This window comes from Carassius auratus, chromosome 7, assembly GCF_003368295.1.
Source record: "Carassius auratus strain Wakin chromosome 7, ASM336829v1, whole genome shotgun sequence".
NCBI classification, from domain to species: domain Eukaryota; kingdom Metazoa; phylum Chordata; class Actinopteri; order Cypriniformes; family Cyprinidae; genus Carassius; species Carassius auratus.
The window spans coordinates 13,787,318-13,801,400 of NC_039249.1; positions in this window are offsets into that span (position 1 = coordinate 13,787,318).

A 14,083-nucleotide genomic window follows, 5' to 3' on the forward strand; every position below is an offset into this window, starting at 1 on the left:
CTTGCTACAGTTTTGTTATAAACAATGGTATTCCTATCCTTATAGTTTTGTGTGTTTTTGTTTTGTTGTTTTTTTCCCTGTTCTATAGGAGTTATTTGGATTGCAGATCTGGATTTCCTTCCTTAATATATTAACTTAATTACTCACCCTCATCAATTAATACTAATTAATTACTCACCCTCACTTCATTTCAGTTACATTGCTCTATAAGCAGGGTCAGATAGCTCTTGAATTTCATCAAAACGAAGCTCTTATGGGTTTGGAACAACAGGGTGAGTAATTAATGACAGAATTTTCATTTTTGGGTGAAATATCCCTTATTTTAGAGAGTATTTGTCTTACAATAACAATAAAAAAAAGAAACATTTGAGTGAGGATGCGACGATATGCTGTGTTAAAAAAAGTATATATATATATATATATATATATAAAGCTATTGGGACAAATCACAGACTTTACATGACTGTGGCATTTAGGGTGCAGCATCCAAAATGACCTGTAATGTTACATACCTACAATATACTTTATAATGTTACAACAGTTTTTCCATGGAGCTCAGCATTTTGTCACTCGAAACGCTTCTAAACTAGGTTGGTTTCTCCACTGAGGTTTTGCTTTCTTCACTGTGTGCAGTGCTCTATGAATAAGGAAGCCAGCAATGATGAAGCAGTTTCTTACCCTTAAGTGTGTTGTGCATTCACAGCACTGTTAATTACTGAAGTGCAAATGTGTGCATGGGGAACAAAGCCAATGACATGCCCACAGTCAAAAACACATTCATGCAAACATGCACACACACAAAGCCTATATACTTTAGCAGTGAAATATAAATATCCTATCATGTGGTATTGTGGGTAATTAATTCTCATGAATAAGAGAATATGGTTGCATATAAAAGAGGAATCAGAAAAGCTTGCTGTAGTGTTTGACTGCAGCTCCCTGTTGAGAGAGTTATAATAACCTCAGCCCCGCATTTTCTTACGATGATAATACTATATCTCTCTCTAATTATGGAAATTGGGACTAACATTAGCATACTGAGCAGAGAGTTGCTAAAGAGAATCTGGCAGCTGAATATAGTTGAAACTGGTGAAAACAAGTGTACGAGTTTGGCTTTCTACAAAGAACAAATAAAGATGTAAAAATATCTTTATCTTGTTATCTAATCCATCAGAGTGAAATTATTGAGTGCTTGCTTGTAAACTGCACATTACTGGCACTGTTAGCAGATATTTTAATATGGTAATGGCAGCAGCAGTGCAAAGACAACCTTCTTCAAACAATCACATTACCATCACAAGTTTTAATGGAGCAGCTACGGCCATCTGTTTCTAAACACAGAGCTAATTCAGGGGCTCCATGCTGTGCCGTTTCAGCAAATAAGGATCAAAGTTTTTGTTGAGGCATTTTGTAAAGTATAAAGATAAATGACTGCAGTGTTTTAACAGGCCTGACCACATGCATTCATGTCGACACAAAAACTAGAAAAGCTAGAAATCAAGAAGCAGCACAAACCAAACATTTCCTAAAGAAAAAGATATGGTGAATGAAATGAAATGAAATGAGGAATAAGCAAGAATGGGTGAGACCAGAGAAAAGCACAATAGACTGAAAACATATAAATACAATTTCTACATGCCTGCTACACACGCATGAACTTTAAAAAAGATACAATAGAGCCCCCAAAAACATATATAACTGTTTTTTACAATTTATTTTAATCTTGTTATGGCAAAGCTAAATTTTCAGGTGCCATAACGCCAGTCTTTCTTGTCACATGATTCTTCATAAATCATTCCAACGAAAATAGTTTGCAGCTTAATATTTTGTGGGGGAAAAACAAATAAAATTATATATATATATATATATATATATATATATATATATATATATATATATATATATATATATATATATATATATATATATATATATATATATATATATATATATATATATAGCTATAGCCTTGGGGGCCGTAATTGAGTCCAAAGAAGACCTTTCCTGCCCATAACATCTCAGAATGTGTCATTAAATGTAGGCTCTATATACAACATCTACAAATCTCTACATATCTAATGTCACACATTAAGGCCTTCAACATGCTTCTTTTACCTCCCATCCCCCTGTTATCACAGGTAAAGCAATGAGCAGGGGGAAATTCATTTATTTCTCTCTTCGCTATCTCTTATTTGCCGCAGGCAGTCAAGGAGGGTTAGCATTTCACTAATGTGTTCATAATTTAAATGGCAATGCTGTCTGTTGGCGGAGCATGCCATGAATTATGCAACAAGACATCTCAGCCTTCAAGCAGACAAACAGAATAGACTCATACCTCTGCAAAACAAACAATATTCCAATCAAAATGCCACTATTAATTAGCTAATTAGAAAGCTCAAACAAGTGCGAGCTCGTGACAGATAAAGTAACAGCGCGAACCTATGTTCTTAAGTGATCATAATTAGAAAGATATCATTAGTGGGTGTTAATTACAAAAGCGTATTCGAACAAATTTGAATATTAATTTTCAGTAAAAACAAATGGTTGTTCTTTCAGCTGACTTCTGGTCTTCATCTCGCTTCATGCGGAGCTTATGATGATGATGCACGCACACACACACACACACACACAGGACACCGAAAATGGGAAATGCGGAAGGCATTTGTTATGAAGAGACGCTGATTTTGAAAACCCTCATGTTGTAGTGGAAAAGGAAAAAGGAATCATTACTAATGAATGAAGGGAAGATAAAAAAGGAAAGATTTCCCTCAAATCTTTCAGTGTTATGTGAATCTTTAATGCAAATGGAATTTCAAATGAGCTGAAGCTATCTTCAGAGACCTCTACTGTTTTCCACCAGCCCTCGATTAAAATTTATATCACCGATGATTTATAAATTTCATTAATAGCCCTGCTTTGAGGGAACAGGAGAGACAGAGAGACGGCAGGCGTGCTCAAATGCTCTTTCTCTCTCTATCCCTGTCTCCTGCTCCCATTCTCCTCCCAAAGTATTACTCACCCTCTGTCTCCCCGTCTCCAATTTAATATTCCATTTTCCTCACACATTATAGAAAAATCTAGTCTTGCACTATCTCCCCCTTCCCCGATGTCAAAATCAGAGTGATTTTATAATTGGGCCCTTGCTCATTGTTATTCAAAACCCGGTAGAGCCAATTAGTTTTACCCTTTCTGACCTGTTCATGCTTTGCAGGAGCGCTAACTAAAGACTCTAAGTGAGGGAGCTGCAAAGGAGGTCTTATCTTCCCCCGGTTCTGATTAATAATCCTGTCACAGCCATCTCACTCTTTAAAAAGAAAAGCCTGGTTAAGGCCCAGTCTTTCTCCATCACTTCCTTCCCTTTTTATGCCTTTCTATTAATCTTTAATGGTGGCTGGGTCACTCACTCCCTTTTGTCTTGTCAGATAAATGTAGTGTTAACAAGATAATGAGCTTTCTGGAGGATGGGGGAGAGGGGAGCTGTGCTAGCAGGGTGACCCCCGTTCCAGCTGAGATAGGTGCGCTTTGGGGGAACAGGACAGGATGCGTGGCTCAGGCTATAGTATCATTGTTTTATCATCTTGATCATTTCATATGACAAAAAAGAGAAGTGTCGAATCTAACAGCAATGAGTGGCTTTGTGAATTCACAATCATTTCTATGCAGCTCAGGAGATGGATATCATACAGCTGGGTGATAGAGCCAAAAGTATTCTCACTATATTTGTTTTCATACCACTCGATATCAACATTTATCATTATACTCCATTACAATGAATGCTTTGCATTTTCTGTAAGACCTTGAGGATGAATGCAAAAAATCTATACCTTTTAGAGCCCCATGACTTGGGTATTTTATTTATCACTAAAAAAAATGTTTTCGATTTAATACAAATGTATCAGCCAAAACGATGTACTTTATAGCATAAATAAGATGCCGTATAACAGAACTTTATACAATAACAGTATACAATAGATATATTTGTCATAATTTCCTCATGTTAAACTGAACTTTTATTTTGAAGATCGTTCAAACACCTTAATTGTGTATTTGACAAATTTTTCTCACATAAAACTGCAAATCTTGTGAAGTGACTCTTAGAACAGTTCTGATGATAAAGTTCACATAGAATGTCCTCCATATAGTGAGATGGCAGGCACTGAAAGCACTGAAAGCATCACGTGTGTTTAAGTTTAAGTGAACAAAACCGCACCATTCCTTCGACACACAGAACATGCAGACTTGACTTGGTTAACAGACTGATGAGTGTATTTCCACCATTTTGAGTAATTGTTGTTATTATTGATATCGACATACATTTAATCTTGATCTTGATATGATAATGTTTAAATCACCTAGCCCTATCGTAGATGTATAAGATACAAAGAGCTTCTCACGATCATGTGCACTGTTTTGCATTCAAACAAGAAATTCAATAGAGTAGGCTGGTATCTAAATTATGGGTGAGGGCGATCTGACACAGGCGAATCTTAGAAATTACATTTTAGCTGAAATTGACACTTAAAATAAGGTTTCAGCAATTAAGTCTGGATAAGAATTCGGGGTGTTGTGCTCTTAGATGATAAATTGCAGCAGTCACGTATTGAAGTTTTTCAGTAACAAGCCGGCTCTCAATATTTCAGTCGAAACTAAATTTGCATACTGTTACTCCAGGGTTATTTTTAGTTGTGGTGTAGTGCATTCACACTGCTGACATGTTTACCTGTTGTGGCTCGTTCACACTGTGTGTGCATAGAATAAATATAACAACAGTCAAAATGCATCACCAGAGAACCACTAATTAAATCACCATTTCAGTCCAAGATTTCAGTCCTTCAAAACTAATTTGGCCAAACTTATGCTATTTCATCCAAATATATTTTTCTGTGCACCACTAGTGGATCTAATGGATTCAGTTTAAGCAAGAACATCAAAAGCAATTGATTCAGCTCGAAAGCATTCCGTTTCACAAATATCCTTGTCATCAAAACCAAATGGTAGGTGAACTTTCATCCTGTATAGTAATATTAAAAGGTAATGTGAAATGTGTCCTGTCTGTTAGCGAGATGCAATACAGGTGCTTTTGAGTGTGCCTTTGCATTTAAAGTGAATAAAAAAACTCAATGACACTGGCTGAACACTGCAGAAACCCATAACTCTGAGAGACAGGAAGGAAACAAATGTCCAGTGAGGGTGACTGACATCCCCAAAGGAGTCTGTTTAGGAGTGTAGCTAAAATTATTTAAAAAGAAGAGAGGTTAGTCCTCTATTCTATATTTCTAAAATCACAATATGCTACACAACATTCAGCTACATTCAGTGTATTTACACACTCATAGAATTTGAAAGCCGAGATCCAGCACAGAATTTTTTTTTTTTAGCAAATCCATCCTGTGACATCAAACGCAGTGCCATTGGTTTTGATTTTATTAAATGTCTGTGTCCCATTTAAAACAATAAAACAGGCCTTTCTGTGCCGATGCTCATCTTACAACTACATGTTGGTCTCTGTATGGTTTTAAGCTACAGCCCTTTGTTCATCTCTTCTCAGAGCTATGGGAACAGAAGAGGGGAATGTAAAAGTAATATGTTGCAAGAATGGAAAATGAAGGACTTGATCCTTCCTTGTTTTTTTCCTCTTTATGCAGGATATTGCAATGAGGGGATTGTAGCTAGAGGGGAAAGAGGGATGTTAAATAAATCTCCCCCACGAACAATCAAGGTTTTTCCATCAATGACATATTCCACACATTTGTTTATTATTCCATCTCTTATACCCATATGTATGTATGTATGTGTGTATTATATATATATATATATATATATATATATATATATATATATATATATATATATATATATACACATACACACACAGACACACACACACACACACACACACACTGCACTTGCCCTCAGGAAATCGTGTTGAGATGGGGGGCCAGTCTAATTGTCTCCCCTGCCTAGGCTGGCCGCCCAGAGGCCTCCTACACAAACCATTACATTAAATCTGTTATCCAACCAGCCGCAGTGCACCGTGGGGGCATCTTTAAACACATCCTCCATTTCCACATGCACGCAGACCTACTGCTGCTTCTTACAAACCACATAACACAGTCAGACTGACTGACTGACCCAAACCAGTGATTACAACCAGACCAAACGCACTTCTGAAAATTAATACAACAGCATTGATTTTCAGGGACGTTAATGGCCAATAGGGTATGAGGTTCTGTCCGCAAAGCATCTCTGGATTGGACGGCAAGTGATACGTTGAATGCTGTGTCACAAGACTAGTATAGGTTGGTGTGGTTTGGTAAAGAGGAAATGGTGCTTTTGCTTTGAGGGTGGTTACTGTGGCCAGCACTCTCGGTTCTGACCATGGGCCATAGGAACTTGGGGCATTTAGAGCAGAGATGAAGTCAAGGGTAAGAGTGTAATTGTGGAAGTAAAAAGAAGAATGGGTAGAGGGAGGGAAGATGGCAAAGAGAGGAAGAGAACAGCGTGCTACCAGCTGACACAGAGAAGCAGGAAAGGCCTTAGAAAACAAATGTCTGTGGTCTGCCTAAAGTTCAGGGTGGGGCAGAGTCTGAGGTTTTGGCCATTGTGAACAACACACTCAGACATGGTTCTCAGAGAGTTGCAGATTGAGTCACATGAAAATCAGATGGGTGAATACAAAGAGCAAACACTTGGGGCCTTATTCGCTAACAATTTCATAGTGTTTGCATATTTAGTTATTGTATAAAAGAAAGATATTTCTTACGTAGAATTTTCGCTGGTTTCACAAGAGGTTCATTCACACATTTGTTCTTACCTTTGTTTTAATATGTTAATGAGTCTGGGTTCTGAATGACAGAGAGCAATTCCACAACTAGTCATTTGCATAAAAAGTGCCCAAACGATGTCCATATAAGAGCTTTCCATAAAACTCTCACGCAAGAACAGGCGCTGCAATTGAACACTCCACAAAACCTGTTAAAACACAATAAACCATTTTACTGTCGATAACACCGAATAATACATTTAGAATACATTTTAATGAAAAGGTATTTTTTAATTATGTCTCTGTGAACTGATTTTACATGCAGATATTAGCGCATACACCCGGTTAGTGAATGAGACCAATCTTTGTATATGTGTGAGGCTCCTTTTTACAACAAATCTTTATAAAGCAGATGAAATAAAAATAAAGTTTTATTAAAGATGCAAATGTTAACAATTCAGTCAAAGGATGAATGATATGTGCACAACATAGGAGAAACATTCTGCTAATACATTTTCTATACTTACACAGACAAACTTGTATATAATGTTTTACAAGCCAATTATTTCCAGTGAGTGCTAAGTGACTTGTAATAAACTGGAATCTGGTTACAACAGTCAGCTTTTGACCTTTTGCCCATTTAATAGGCAATTGTCCTTGGTCTCTTTCCAACAAAGCAAAATGGCAGCCTTCTGCATCACAGCCATCATTTTTTAAATAGTAAGTTGGTATTCCTAATACATAAAAAAAACATCCTTATACTGAGTGTTGAAAGAGAGGCTTGAGTCAATTAAGGCAATATTCGTTGTACTTCTGCCAACCCTGACATTTAAGCCAAACACCCACTCTTGACCGGAACAATCTGATACTGGATCCTGGTTTGTTATTGAACGCATCCGAAAAACCAAATATCTGAGCTAAATTGTCTCCAAACATGCATTAAAAACATTCTTTGGGGTTTGAGGAACTGTCATCACTGATGTTATCCAACTTTTTGTAAAAACTATTGTAAATGTCTCAAAATATTTACTGTAATCTGGAAGACCCACTTTTACAGATTGTGATATCATGATACCCACAGAGCTATGATTACATTATACTTTAGTTCTTGTAAATAACACTAAAGTTGATTTTTAACTTTGAATATGATCCTTTATTACTGAACAAACCGTTATTTCAGAAACATGTTTGCATGTACCTTTTTACACAACAACAATGCAATTATATGAATGAGGGCTTAAATAATTTCTTTTGGTATTTTCTTTAGATGTAACTATCAGAATTTGTTTTATCAATCTAAAGTATAAAAAATGTTTTGTCTTAACTGAAAATATGTTAGATGTGGTTTTTTTCTCTACATAATCCACATGCACAGGGGCTCCTTTCCCTTCCAGTTGGATGTTATACTGGACCCTCACTAGCTTTTAAATGATACTCCACTCCTCACAGTCATAAATATTCATACCCAAAACTCTGTTGGATAATTCTGCATGCTGGTCCCAGTAGCATCCATGTAGTCTGAAGTGTTATGTAGCATTAAATATCATGTGGATGGACCTGCACATCTTCACACCTACCTGATGGGTTGATCTGAGGGCAGAGAACCGAATAAAACAAAATGTAGTTCAATAGTGTAGTCACTGTCAGAAAATATACCAATGGTGCACAGAGAGCCAAGAATGACAAGAGATGGAAGCTAGATTAAAATCGGTTTTCTACAGAATTTTCCTTCTGTTAGAAAAAGACTGGCAACAGGATCATACAAGTATGCCAGTGCTTAAACTCACATTTGAATAATCATCGTCATCCCCTGAGGCTGACAAGATGTTGGAGTGGTTGTACAAGCATCCTAATTTACTACAGGATACTGCTTCAGTCAACAACAAAAGTTCTCAAATAAATTTTGTACGATACGCAATACAGCCACTCTATACCGATCCTGTAACTATATCAGCATTTAACTCCTTCAAAATGAAGATAGAGTGACACTGACCAAATTTGCAAACAAGCGTGTTATGAAATGAATGAAACCTCTTTCTCATCATATTGTCAAAAAATAAATAAAATAAAAATAAACACTCAATGACTGTTTATTTGATACACCTGGAATTAACAGACAAATCAAATCTGCCATGCAGGACTCAGTTGCCTGAAAACTTAGCATCTGATGCAAGCTGCTAATTGCTATGTAAACAGGACAAAGGGCAAAAAAGATAGTAAGGAATATTGTCTATAGCAAAGCATAATATTTACATTAGTAATGAGCTATAGGTTAAATGATAAATGCCTTCATCCAATATATCAAAAATGACTCAACCTCTAGAAAGAAAAACTGTCGCTGTTTACCCTTTCAAAAGGTACTTCTATGTACACTTTAGGTACTAATATTTACTTTTAAAATATTCATATGCACTTTTAGGGTAGCATTTTTGGGTAAATAAGGTACAAAGACATTCCATTTACAGTAGCTTTTGGGTAACACCACAGTGATAGCTTGGTTTGATTTTTTTTGGAGAGTGTACCCAGCATCAGGGAAGGGTAGACGACAACCAAGGCTAATAATGCAATGAATACTGAATCCCCAAATGCAATGCACTTGACTTTTTCTTACATTCTCAAAATGAAGAATTAAAGTCGGCATGAAACGGAAGTAGCAACTGTCTTTTTTTTTTCTCTACTGTGATGTCTATTCGAGTGAAACGGCATCTGTAATGAGAGGGCGGGACTTGATTTCATCGTTCTGGAATTGATTGGATCGTTGGAGGTTGGGGCGTTGCTAACAAAATGGAGGCAGATCTAAATGCCAGTTTGCAGTTACTTGTGAGGGGATTTCTCTCCACTGTATTTACAGCCAACACCAGAGCATGAAGAAAGGTTTTATTTATTGAGGATGATGACAAGGGTAATCAGCGGCACAAAACATACCTAACAGCACTTGAGAGAGACTGCCTGAATGACTGAGCACCTTAATTCATATTCATAAAAAATTGTTTGCGATGTCCTAAGAGTAATGTTGTGGGAATATTCTAATATTCTTTCAATCTTTAAGGGTAGTCCATTCTGATTTCATGGTGACTTTAACTAGAATTATCGGTCACACTTTTAAACTTCTTTATTTTTTTATCAGGCAAAATTGTTTTCAACTATTTTTTAAATGTAGAATAACTGGGAAACATTTGCAGCAACAATGTGGTCATAAGTCTGCTGTAGAACTCTCTCACATACTATTTGTGGCCAATGTACAGCATGCAGAGATCAGTACACCATTATCTTTTTAGATTAATAGAAAAACTATAGCCAGAATGGACAACCTACCTTACAGAAGAAACAAGCACACCCAACAATACATTTATACTCTAAAATGTAGACGAAAGGGAACATACAATAAGGTTAGCACCTGTTACACAAAAGCACATTGGTTTAACTGATTAAGTTAATTCTATGTAGTTCTTCAGGTTAATTCTATGAACTCCACTAATGGCACCATTGCAACCATGCTGAGACCATTTCCACCGGAAACGCAAATTATCAACTGTGCACCCCCAGGAGTGAATAACATTAAAGGCAGTTATTGAACTATTCCATCATGGTGAAGAATGTGAGCTATGGCATTTGACCAAAAATAGGAAATTGGACCATTCCTGCACAAAGCAGAAATGTAAGCTTTGGATTGCAGCATCATCAAAGTGAGACTAAAGGAACAATGAAACTCCAAACAGACCCAGGTTCTTCCCTTCTGAGAAGGAAAATATCAGGTGGGGTCGGGATCTAACAACCACCTGGGATCCATTAGGGTCTCCATTATATCTGGGCTTCTATTTTTTTCCCAGTTCACAAAGCCTGAAGTGCGAGTTATCGCCGAGATTGCATGGCTGCCAAGGTTGTTAACCTGCAGGCATTTGTAATGTCGAGCGGGAGTTGCTTTATTAGCAGAGTGAAATAATCTCTACCAAAGTGGTTGAGATGATGACAGACCCAGATTTATGACCCCTGTGAAAGCCCCAGCATCGCGGCTGCTCCAGCATGCATCATGAAAACTAATAAGAAGTGAGCCTCGCTGCCAATTGCATAAATTCATGCAGATTTTGATCTCAGAACATCTGCAAGGCTAGAATAATTTATGTCGAACTCTCCATGAAGGGGCTTACAAGTCCTCTGATAACTTGTTTTGGTCTGTTTTTGTGAGGAAGCCTCAGGTAATCCTTCGCCTCAGGGACAATACCTGTCAGAACTGCATCCAAAACCACAGAAAGCGCACATCAAAAGCCACAAATTCAGAAGCAGAGTCTCTCTGGTCTCTCCACCGCATCTGAAACGCTTGCATTTATCTGCAGTTTGTGATGCGACTGGTGGAGCAGAAAGAATTTAATCATGAATTCTCCTAATATGACTTGGTGAAAATGAGAATAAAACGCTTATGCAAATGACAGAGACTTATAAGCAGGGAGTTCTTATATACATACGCACTTTCACATTCACTCAAATGCATCTGCATTGCTCTCTTTCTGTGCACACATACTGGGTTTTGACATCTAACTGCTTATAAAACTCAAGCTCAATTACTCCTTTGTACACAAACACACTTCTCTGCATGTGGCATCTAGTTTTAGTGCAATTTGGTTGATTGGGAATCTCTGCAGGCAAAGCGAAGTCTAAAGGCAGCCAACAGCCAATTTCTGGTAATTTAAGCATTGTTGTTGTCATTTGATCATAAGAGTTACCATTTACACCCACTGCCTTTATAATACCTTTTTCTGGCTAGGTTCAGGAAGGAAAAAAACTGCGGCACAGTATGCTCAGATACTTGCATCCCCACCTCACATCTCTACGGACTCTTTACAATCATTTCAGCAGATGCGGCAGCAGGTGAACCTGGGTAAATATTCACAGAGGCATTATGATGCGAGTTGGCATTCTATTGCCCATCTAGAATGGGAATGAGTAGCCATGACACACCAACAGATTCAATAGATCACCTGCCAACACCTCAGCCAATGGAAATCAAGTAGTAAATCACATAAATATTTGATGACAGACCATTTCACCTGTGTAAACAGATACAGGGCCAACACATTCACTGCAGAGGAAGCATGAGCTCAAGCTGTACATCTGCAAGGAGAAGAGATTTATATCCAAATCTTTCCAGGGTACTCCTTAAAAGCCAACAGTTTTACAGTCTCCGGATGAACTTGTTTCATTGGGCAGGGACACAATAGCTGGATCAAGAGGAACATTGATGAATTAAAAAAACAAGGGAAAAAAAAGAGAGAAATATTTAAAAGTCTTTAACTGAAATATATTAGTATGATGAAGCCAGAAAAGGGGGTAAGTTAGAAAGAGAGACTGATGTGATACAGCAATGTTTATAATTCAAATATGTCAGGTCCTGTCTTCTAAGAACATCAGGAATCATTCTGCTCTGTTATGAATCAATGCCAAAGTCTTAAACATAATGTTGGTCTGCCCTCTGCAGGATGGGAGTGGAATTACACCACACTTCTGTCTCACTATAAAGGCAATAACTCCTCAAAAAGAGAGTCTTTAAAATCAGATATGAAAACTGGGAAACCATTCTAAACCCAGATTCATTGTTACGACCTCAGGCAGTGATTCGGAGAGGACAGTGCTACTACCAATAAAATGCCCATCTCTTGACCATTTAGCCTGTGGAAGCTAATGAGGCATTAGTTGGAGAATATTTAATGGACTCTGCTGGCATAGTAATTAAGGACAAATGAGAGAACTGGAGAGCGGGCACAATGGTGCCTGCGCTGTTATAACCACTTAACATGATGGAGTCGGTTAGGCACAATATCTTAAGTCTTAAAATAAAAAATAAAATAATAATAATGTTTTCCTCCCAATCAAATTACTGGAACAAATCTAGGCCAGTAAAAGCAAAACATGTAAGATAATATACACAATTTCTTTACATTAACAACTGGCATTTAGTTTTTGTAAGTCTTACAAAAAAATAATCCTGAAAACATCACATTCAGATTGTGCTTATGGACATCTTTGTACGGTGTAAAATAATAGTATCTTGATTTTACTACTCAAAGGTAATAATAACGGTGTCCCTTTAAGGATACTTTTATAGTGACAAGCTGTTACATGCCTAAAGGTACACCTCTTACAAATTATTCAAACTGAATTTGTGATGATCGTCATGATCTTAATTGTTCATCCGCACATCTGTTCCAACCATTCCTGTACAGTGCACTTATTCAATGCACCTTAAATTGTTTTGCCAGTCCACTGACTCTCTCTGTGAGCCGTGACACTCAGGATTCAGACGTTTGTTGTTCAGATGGATCATAAATATTTCCTTTTGATTGTGAAAGGTAGAAAGTGGCTCTCTGAGAGCCAGAGGCATGAAAGGCTGGACACAGCAGCCACTGTCCCCCACTGGATCCTACCATCTAACACCTGCTAGCATCCGGAAACAGTTATTCGAGGGATTTGCATCCAGGGCGAACTGTGATCATTAAGGTGCGATCAAAGGCAGATGATGCAAGCAAATCACAGCAACACCAACCTGCAAATGCTGCAGATGAAAGAAGGAAGATTAGAGAGATTTAGAGGACATTTAAAGCCATTAATCCAATACCTTGCCTTATAAGAAGAGGGAAAAGCAATTTAATTAACATCCAGGACAACAAGCTCATGGCAACATCAAAAGAGCCTGTCCTTGATTAGAGACACTTTAAGTAATGAATTTCTGTTCAACTTCTGGTATATAAAAGCAGGTAGAGTGTTTTTTAAGTTTGACATTTCGAGGTAAATTTGGTAAAAATGTCATTTAAAGTGATTAGAAGGCCCTTGCTTGTTAAAACTTAACTCTCACTTGTCAAAGATGTAGGCAAGATTGTGCCTCTAACTCAACACTACAATAAACCCCTGTGCAGCTCTCAAAACACATGGTATTAATTCAGCTTTCCTTTCTTCCAAAGTGTTCAACAAGGGTTTGTTAAAGTTTACCAAATGTGGCTGAATTTCAAGGAAAGAAACAAATGCAGATGTAATTTTCCACTTTACAACCTGTTTATGTATTGTGAATTCCTTCCTAGGAGACGGGGGCTTTTCATGTCTTAATTGGATTGTGTGACTGCGGCTTTGTCTAACAAATGCACATTTTCAATGCTAATGATCGACAGTCACAACCCTGAATTTGCCTAAAGCACTTTGACTGTGAGCCTAATGAGTAATGAATAAACTAATACCTTATGTTCTGCTAGCAGGAAACTCTTCAGGAACATTAAACATTCCAAACACCTCCAGAGCCGCACCTTCACCCCGCTGCTGGCCTCCTGCCGGAGG